Here is a 9,905-nt window from a genome sequence, read left to right on the forward strand (position 1 = left end):
TTTTATTTTATTTTTTAAACGCCAAACTTGTACAACAAACATCCGAACACCAGATTCCTTACGAATCTCATGAACATACAACTCATTATTCAACGTGAGTTCTATCCAGAATTCAATTTTTCCAGGATCATCGATTTGGAATATATATACTAAAATAAACTGTTTTAGCAAAACAGAAAATTTCAGTCAGCAAATACCACGTGAACTAAATTAATTTGGGTTTTCAACCCGAATGAAAGTTTCATTTTACCGTGAACAAACTGAGTTAAACCAACCATGTTTCAACTCAACTAGATTAAACCAATCAGGTTTCAACCAAATAGGTAAACAGAGCAGGTTCAACCTAAACAAGTAAACCAAATAGGTTTCGACCCAAATAAGTAAACCAAACAGGTTTAAACTCAAACAAGTACCAAACAGGTATTAGCTTAAAACCGTTTCAACTCAAACGGGTAAACCGAACAGGTTTCAACCCTACAGTTAAACCAAGTAGGTTTAAACACAAACATGTAAATCAAACATGTTAAAACCAAAAAGGTTAATATTAAACGATTAAACTAAACCGTTTCAACAAAAAATAACGGTTAAACCAAACATGTTTAAGCCCATCTGTTAAACAAACAAGTTTAAATCCGGTTTAATAGCAGTCTAAAACTTTCCAAATACTGTCCCGAAGACAGTCTATAACCAGTGTCGAATACTGTATGGAAACGGATCGAAATACGGTTCGAATTCAGTCTGAAAAACGGTCTGAAGACTCTTCGAATACACGTTATAGGATGATCAACTTGCGCACAAATAATCTGAATGGCTCCAAATCTGAACCGCGCTCACCTTTTGAGCATCATGTTCCCTTCAGTAACTTGGGAAGTGGTTCAGCCAAGAACCTCGCAAGGTTCAGTCAAGAAATCTCGCAAGTTTCAGCCAAGAACCTCGCAAGGTTCAACGTTGTTAGCTAAAAGAACATCTTTTACTGCCAATGTTTAAAATTCACTTAGTGAACATCTTTGGTCTCTCAACATGAGAAAGAACCGCATTAGGAAGCAGCGAAGTCAAGATCCTCGCAAGGTTCCACGTGGTTAGATAATAAAAAAAATATCTTTTGCTACCATCGCTTAAAGTTCACACTTGTGAACTTCCAGATATCTCTACATGCGAGAAGTGTGTATATGGACATTATTAATTATGCATAACCATTAGTTCAACAAATTGAATAAATAATATTCAACTAAACATATGCATTAAATATCAATATAGTCCATCCGTATCTATATATGCGAATATCACTAGTCATTAGATTACCTAACACAATTATGGTCTACCATCATCCTCTTTATTTAATTCTTGTTATGCCGTAAAATATATCCAAGAATTACAAACCATTAAGCTCATGTTATTGTACACATGTTGTATCATTTAATTCAGTTCAGTGAAACAATTCACTATCAATCCAAATTGTAATCACAATGAATATATATTATATCAATCCAAATTGTAATTACAGAAGCATCAACAAACTGGCATATTCAATACGATAGGCCGAATGGGTTTTTAACTTAGTTTAACGAAAATAGTCAAATCATAACGTCAAACCATGTGTATGTATAACTAGAGCATATTAATCGCATACATGATATGATAGCATACCATATTAGAGATAATAAAACCATAAAAACATATTTTCTATATACTGATCTACACAATCATAAATGAAAATAATATTTCAATGTTCCACCATTTAATTAAAGTAGACATATTATAACTATGTCATCACAATATATGTTTTTTAGTAAAACATGAACAACAACTCCACCCACATATAGATAATCGATTTATTATTATATATACAAAAAGCAAGATCCTGAAATCAACTTGGATAGGCACTAATAATATAATATTCCATGTAGAATTTCATAATTCATACATATGACAACGAATAAACATAATATATACATAATTTAATAATTTGTGCCAGAATCAAATCATCAGATACAATATTATAACAATTTGTATTAGGATGAACCAGATAGTATATCTTATATACAGTGTTCATAATTCTCAAACAATCAAATTGAATATGTTTGCTACGCATATTATATAAATATATATAATTTATTAATCAGTCTTTTGAACAACAAAGAGCATTCAAATTATATATCAATATTAGCTGTTTATATTAAATTATATAACTCCGTATATAATTAAATCCAACTATTATACACCTTTTGTAACTATCTCTTTTTCAAACTTATCAATATATCAATAGCAACATCTCGATCCATACTATCAATGTTTAACAGCAACAAAAATTTCCAGCAAGTTTATAATCCGATTATAAGTATATGAGTTTCGTGGAACTCGAATCTGTTTAAGATTGTATGTAAATTGTTACGAAACTAAATCAGATAAACTTCTCATGTTAAACAGATTTTAAATATGTATAATCTAACTATAAGCAATCATAACAAATAATCAGATTATGAATAAAGATTGAAATGATCATACCACAAATAGGTTGAACAGGTACTCAGCGGTTCCGAAATCTGCAAAAGAATAACAAAACTGGTGGAACCGGGCTTGTGTTTCACACAATTCCCTTAAACAGATTCGTCGTCTATTCCCAGGGTACACCGGTTCAAAGCAGCGTACTGCCGGACTTGAACACTTGCCTGAAAGGTAACCGGAATGGAGAGACCGTTGACGTTGAACCGAGAGAGAAAACTAGAGATTGTGAGTGTGTTTTTCTTGCTAGGTAATTTTGGTGTGTATTTCAAACGAGGAATATGATGCTTATTTATACACCAAAAATCTCACCCTCCATTAACACAATACTCATAAAAAATTGAGAGCAAATGAGGTAATGGTGCTAGCTAATGTAGTGGGTTAACTTAATCCACATCAACATGAAGATGACACCATGCATGACATAATAAATGCTGGTGGGTCATAGGTTATGGGTCAAAAATACCCCCATGGGTTAGGTGTAGAGCTGACCCAAAACAGCCTCATCTTCTTTCAAATTCTAGCAGCAAACACCTCACTTTGAACCACAATATCTCATTCACCACTATGTAACTTTGGACACATAATATATTGTTGCAAAGCCCTTGTCAAGAGCTACATAACCATATAAAATATCGCTCATAAATATGTGACATACATATAGATATTTATGTCCAAAGGTCTGGAAAAAATGCACTATTATCCACTAACATTGATATTTTTCCAACATATTTTACCTTTAGGTGGAAATCTAAATGTCGTTCAAGAACTACAGTAGATGGCTGCGCGATATCTGCATCTAAAATCTACGTGAACTTGCACGTCGGTTTAGTTCTGTAATCACCGAACTCAAATTCAGTCGAGTAGTCGACAACCTTCTTGTAACAACTCTCGCACGCATTGTAAAACTAATCTTTGTGCCCGCCTACGTGCAACTGAAAGTTTTTATGATATTCAACTGAACGGTTGACATGGGATGAATAAGCAAGTGCCGGTTTAAAATAAATAACGGTAACAATAATAATATTAGTAGTAGCAAAAACATGAATAACCTCAACAATATATGATTCTATTTATAACAGTGACCATAAAATGTAAAACGCATGCTGTGAAAAGGCGTGGCATACATTTCTTAATGATTCCTGCTAGGAGTTTGACTGATGTGTAAAAATGTAGAAAAGTAAGCCTTCATATGCTCATCGTACCAAAAAGTTGCGCTGCACTGTCAACATGTGTAATCACAGTCACCCATTTTGCAATAAAACCTAGTCACAACTGCACCCACAGAAAACAAAACAGTTACACACAATAGTAATTCATTGTTGTCTATGTTACAGTACTTGGTATTACCGGCGATATGCTGACTAAAAGCCATACACCTACCAGTAATAATAATATTTAAACACATCTATAAGTATAAATCTCTACCTTCAAGTTTACCACTGGTAGATGACCCGGTTGTTGTGCAATGACCCATTGTAACAGTGGTTGTAAAAAGATGGTCACGCATCCAAACAGGGTATAGGTCCCAAAAAAATGACATATCCCTCAACAATTCCTCAAATAAAAAAAAATCACATTTCAGTTTGTATTTATGTGTATCGCAATCGGGTCACACATAAACAAATAGAAGTTTATTTACATATAGCAATCATATATATGTTTAAGACAAAATTCTCAAATTCGTCCCTGTGTTTGTTCTTTTTCTTTTTTTTAGTCCCTCCCAAATAATAGCTGTAATAACCATCCTTATTTACATTTTTAAGTCCCAATTTAGTCCTTCTGTTAACATCCGTTAAAAGTTGCCGTTAATACTATTCTGTGCTAGTCACGTGACTGTTTAAAATATACCATATAAGCAATTACAAATATTAGAACCCTAATTCAGTTCGATACATCTCCAGGCACCTTTCCAAAGCAAACTTCGATCCAAGGAAATCAATGGTTGTGTATTGTGTGTGTGGTAGTTCGTTCGTTATCCGTATCTCAAAGACATCAAAGAATCCAGGTCGTAAGTTCTTTTGTTGTGCTCGAAGTGTAAGAATTGTTGTCGTATTCTTTATTTTTTATTTTTTATTTGTAAAGTTAAAATGCAGATTTAATTGAATAGATAATCGATATGCTACAGGAACGTAAGAATTGAGATTTCATTTGCTGGGTGGATCCTCCAATTGAAGAAATATTACGTGAAAAGGATGCTCAATTACTAAGATGGAAGAAACTTGTTTTTTTCTTGTCGATTTGTTTTTTTTTTGTTATTTGTATTTCAATTAGATAGTAGTGTAGTTGTAATGTGATAGGTTGATCAAATATTGTAAGTCAAGTTTTTATTCCAGGAGATGAAAATGGTGACTGTTTTTGGCTTTCTGTATTTTTATGGAAAATGGAATTTGATCACATTTGTACCAATTTGTTATATTGTTTTTGGCATTCTGTATTTTTTTGGAGACTGGTGACTGTATTTTTTGGCATTCTGCATTCTGAATTTTATTCCAGGAAATGAAAATGGTGACTGTGATGATTTTCTTTGCAAATGGTACCAAATTAGATGGAAGATGTAGCACTGTATAATGGTAGCATGCTTACACAATTTGACTTGTGCACTGTATAATGGTACCAAATTACACAATTTGACTTGTACCAGATTACACAATTTGACCCAACTGACTATAATGGTACCAAATTACACAAGTTGACACAATTATATTCAACAGACTATTTTGACCCAAGATGTAGCACTGTATAATTATTCACCTAATTAAACTATAACTATCTAAAAATACTTTCATAACAAGAAGATATGACCCAAGTTGAATACAAGTTGACTGTTTTGACCCAAGATGTAAACAATTGACTGTTTTGACCCAAGATGTAAACAATTGACTGTTTTGACCCATGTTGAATACAAGTGATTTAGTTGACTGAATAAAACAAGTGACTTCTTTTGACCCATTTTAACCTAAACATTTAACCTAAATATTAAACCCTAAACATTTAACCTAAACATTCAAAATAACCATCCAAAAACAACCATTATAAATCCAAACATATTCAAAATAACCATCCAAAAAACAGTACATCAGATTCAAGATAACCATTCAAAATCCAAAATAACATCTAACACTAGTTCAAACAAACATTCAAAATCCAGAAAGTAGCATTAAAAAAAAACAGCACATCAGACTCATCATGATCATTCACAAACCATCATGCATTTCTCTTCACTGGTAGCTTTTGTCTATGTTGACCATATTGACTTGAACCATGATTCCAGCTTTGACTCCATCCTTGACTCACAGTTTGACTTCCACCTTGACTCCATCCTTGACTCACAGTTTGACCACCACTTCTTCCACCACCTGTCTGACCACCACCTCTTCCACCACCTGTTTGACCACCACCTCTTCCACCACTTGTTTGACCAACACCACTTGTATGACCAACACCACTTGTTTGACCACCACTCTTACCACAACCCTTTACATTATGACCTAATTGACCACATTTACCACAAGTTTTCTTTTTACCAGTACTTGATAGTTTTCCATCTTTTACTATTGATTGTGACAATTCATCAGCACTCTTCTTTCACTTCTTTTTTGGCCTAGCAATTTGATTTTTATGATATGGAGGAAGAAGCCTAGTTGGGCAGTCACTTTTAGGCCATGATATAGGACCAGATACAGGTTCAACCTTGAATGAATAAACCTGTTTCCATGTTTCTAACTTATAAACAGGATGAACCCAATCTTCAGGAATCCCAACCTCCTGAGAGTGTAAAGACATATCCCAATGAACAACAACGGCATGCTTACATGGAAAGCCATTCAACTCCCACTTTCTACAAGTACATGTTCTAAGCCTAACATAAACTCTAAATATGCATTTCTCACTTGGAATCTGTCTCCACCATTCCAAAAGGCTTGATAATGATTTGTAGCTTTTTTAATACCCTCAAATATTTTCTTAGCATTAGGTGTTAAAATTCCATCAGATTTGTCAATAAGCTTCTGAACTATCACAATTCTTTTCATTAGGTATTCCCTAACATACTCAAGACAAGTGATAATTGGTTTGTCCTTTCCATCCACAATTTTACTGTTAAAAACCTCACAAATATTATTCAATAATATATCACATTTTGACCTACCAGTAAAGTGAACCCTACTCCAATGATGTGGTGCAATATCCTTCAAGTAATTGTATGCACCTTCACTTTCCCTTCTAAGTTCATCCATTGTAGCATCAAATTCTTCAACAGTTATTCTGGTTGCACATTTCCATACCAAGTCCTTTATTACACCCCCTTTATAGGATCCTCTCATATTTTCATAGATATGTCTGACACAAAATCTATGCTCAGCAATAGGAAACACCGATGCCAAAGCTGGCTTGAGACCCTTCACAATTGAACATAAATTGAAAAAGATTAGATAAATGGAAACATATTACATAAATTGAAAATTTAAAGTGTGTTTTAAATAATTACCTTTTGCCTATCAGAAATGAATGTAAAGTTACTCCTTGAATCCAAATTCAAATCATCACCGATGCATTCCAAAAACCATTTCCAAGAATCAGTTGTTTCAGCTTTCACAATTGCATATGCTAAAGGATATGTCCCATTGTTAGGTTCAACTCCAACAGCTGACAAAAGGTAACCTGTATAAGGACCCTTTAAAAATGCACCATCAAGTCCTAAAATCTCTCTTTGACAAGCCCTAATCCTTCTTTGAGGGGACGCAAACAAATGTAAGCCCTTTTAAACACCCTACTATCTGAGTTGACATTAGGTTCAGGATGAACTTGAATTCTTGTTGTTGTATTGGGATTTCTCCTTTGCAACTCCAACTATTGTTTCTCTCTTTTGCTGACATAAATGCAATTCATTTAGGGTCTTCACTAACCATGTGTCCTCATTCTTGCCCTTGGAAACAAGTAAAGTCCATGGGCAATTTGGCTTATTTTGATCATTTAGTCCTAATCCTAAACATCTCACCTTATCATTCTTGTGCAGATGCAAGTCCCTTCTAGTTTCAATTGAATGCAATCTTACTCTCTCTTTAACTTGTGTTGCTGATGAAAACCGTTGACCAACATAAAACTTGTGTAACTGAATGAGGTTTCGGTCTTCTTGATTGGTTGATCTTATGTGTTTCAACCTTAACTTCCTTCTCATTTGAACAGTATCTGACTCATTTCCACTATCAAATTCCTCAAAGATCAAGCCTAGTTGTTCTTCACTTTCTAAAATTTTATCATCAACAGGTAGTATTATATGAGGTATATAGTTCAAATCATCACCACTATCAAATTCCTCACCACCATCCTCACTAGTTTCTGAAGTACCACTATCACTACCATTTTCATTATCAACCATGGTATCAAGTTCATTACATTCAGTATCATCAAAAACTGAATTTTGATAACCAGATTGTTGAAGTAACAACGTTTCATCATCAATATAGGTAACCAACTGTCCACCATCTATGATTAATCAAAAAAAAAATCAATGTAACAGTACCTACTGGAATTGTAAAAATAATAAAAAAAAAAAAAATAAAGAAAACGAAATCTTACCATTTAGGTTATGGAGATCAACATCGATTATAACTTGATTAGTAGATATTGGATGATTACCAGACATTAGGTTAATATGAGCAACGAATACGGAGATCAGCAACCTTTTTTTTTCGTTTAGGTTTAGTATCAGGCTAATATGAGCAACGAATATGAAAGGTTGCAGTTTTTAGTCACGTGAACTGCATGTGAAGACCAAGTGTTTAACAGACGTTCAAAAGAAGTTATCACAAGGGACTAAATTGGGATTGAAGATTTCATGAAGGGACGAGATTGGGAATCAAAAAACTAATTAAGGACGAAAATGGCTGTTTTTGGGTGAAAGGGACGAAAAACTAGAAAAGGGAACAACACAGGGACGATTTTGGGAATTTTGTCTATGTTTAATTTACCTGTGCTGAACAGAAGACACCAACATCATCATGCGCACTGTGTGGAAGAACAAATATAAAAAATCAAAAAACATGTTACGTAAATAAACAAATAAAATGGAACCAATTAATCTAATCTGATGATCGATTAAATGAAGAAAGCCACAAACAAAAATGATTTCTACGAAATCCTTGAACGAATTTTAGGGAAAAACCATATAACAACTTTTAACGTTCATAATCAGTCGATTATTGATGATATGTGATTAGATGAAATAATCAATAGACGAAATCGAAGATCTATTGAACAATTTTTAGGACAAAAACCCTAAAAACAAAGTAAGATAATTAATTAACCTATTGTAGCGTATCAAATCACCAAGATAATCAATTGACAAAATCGCAAATCTTTGAACAAAATTTTAGGGAACAAACCCTAAAACAGAGAGAATCAGTTAACCGATTGTAAGGCTATCAAATTATCTAATCGATCATTTGTTTGTTAATTCAATCTACCTACCGATCGTATAATTGGTGTAGATTCAACGATCCAAAGAGGATAATTGAATTGAGTATGAAGGATTAGGTTTTTGGAGGTGTGTCTGGAGGTAATAATTATAATTTCTCGTTCTTGTTCATGACACTATTAAATATGAGATGAGGGTATTTTAGATTTTTTACTGGATGATTAGTAGTGTAGTACTGTAGTTTATTTGTTAGCTAATGTCACAAATGGATAGTTGAGATTGGTTGTTAAGACCATTCGTAACGGTAGGGGCTTGAGTTGGGGGCGTGAGTTGATTTTTGATGACTAGGACGTGTGGGTGGTTTGAGTGAAGTAGTGGTGGTGTGAGTTTGTGGTGTGTGTTAGTGGTGTGGGTTAGTGGAAAGCTGATGTGGCATTTTATTTTTATTTTTCCTGTTTTATTTATTGCTTTATTGAATTTATTATTAATATTTTCAAATTTATTTTTTAAAATTAAAAAATAAACGGATTTAAAAATCCGACAGTTATATATATATATATTTTTTTTTCAAAAACGGATACTTTTTCACCTATAAATACACCCACTAACTCAATTCATTTCACACACTTCACTTCTCAACTCAAAATCAAAACACTTCCAATCAGTGAAAATGAAAACAATTCCCCCAATGATTGTTGCATACGATGTTCATTATGGGAGTGATTTCCGTAATCATATGAAGGTCTACAAGTCTGGCAAAAAAAATTCATTCGAAGGAATCGATATCCGTGACGTTGGTTTAGATGATCTGCTAGCCTTTCTGAAGGCAAATGTACCGTGTGAATACACGGATGTGTTGTTTTTTGAAGACGATTATGATGATGAGATGGAGGCAAGCTATCTCCGTACCTATTATGACGCCCCGTACAAAACCATCTTGTACTCATCATCAATCAACATGATCATTACATGGTCAAATACTATA

The 9,905-nt window shown here is 33.6% G+C and overlaps 1 long non-coding RNA gene across 3 annotated transcripts; it reads right to left on the reverse strand.

The window, feature by feature from the left end:
* Nucleotides 1-3,107: 3,107 nt before the first annotated feature.
* Nucleotides 3,108-9,070, reverse strand: LOC139848386 (uncharacterized). Of its 3 annotated transcripts, none has more exons than XR_011759938.1 (5): nt 8,974-9,070; nt 8,475-8,511; nt 3,931-4,060; nt 3,630-3,777; nt 3,108-3,437 (listed from the first exon to the last, which is right to left on the reverse strand). It is a non-coding gene; the product is annotated as an uncharacterized lncRNA (long non-coding RNA). The 3 variants fall into 3 exon arrangements; XR_011759939.1 differs by having other exon boundaries at nt 3,108-3,460; XR_011759937.1 differs by lacking the exon at nt 3,108-3,437 and having other exon boundaries at nt 3,568-3,777.
* Between the last annotated feature and the right edge of the window lie 835 nt (nt 9,071-9,905).

The sequence above is a fragment of the Rutidosis leptorrhynchoides genome, chromosome 5 (genome assembly GCF_046630445.1).
Source record: "Rutidosis leptorrhynchoides isolate AG116_Rl617_1_P2 chromosome 5, CSIRO_AGI_Rlap_v1, whole genome shotgun sequence".
NCBI lineage: Eukaryota > Viridiplantae > Streptophyta > Magnoliopsida > Asterales > Asteraceae > Rutidosis > Rutidosis leptorrhynchoides.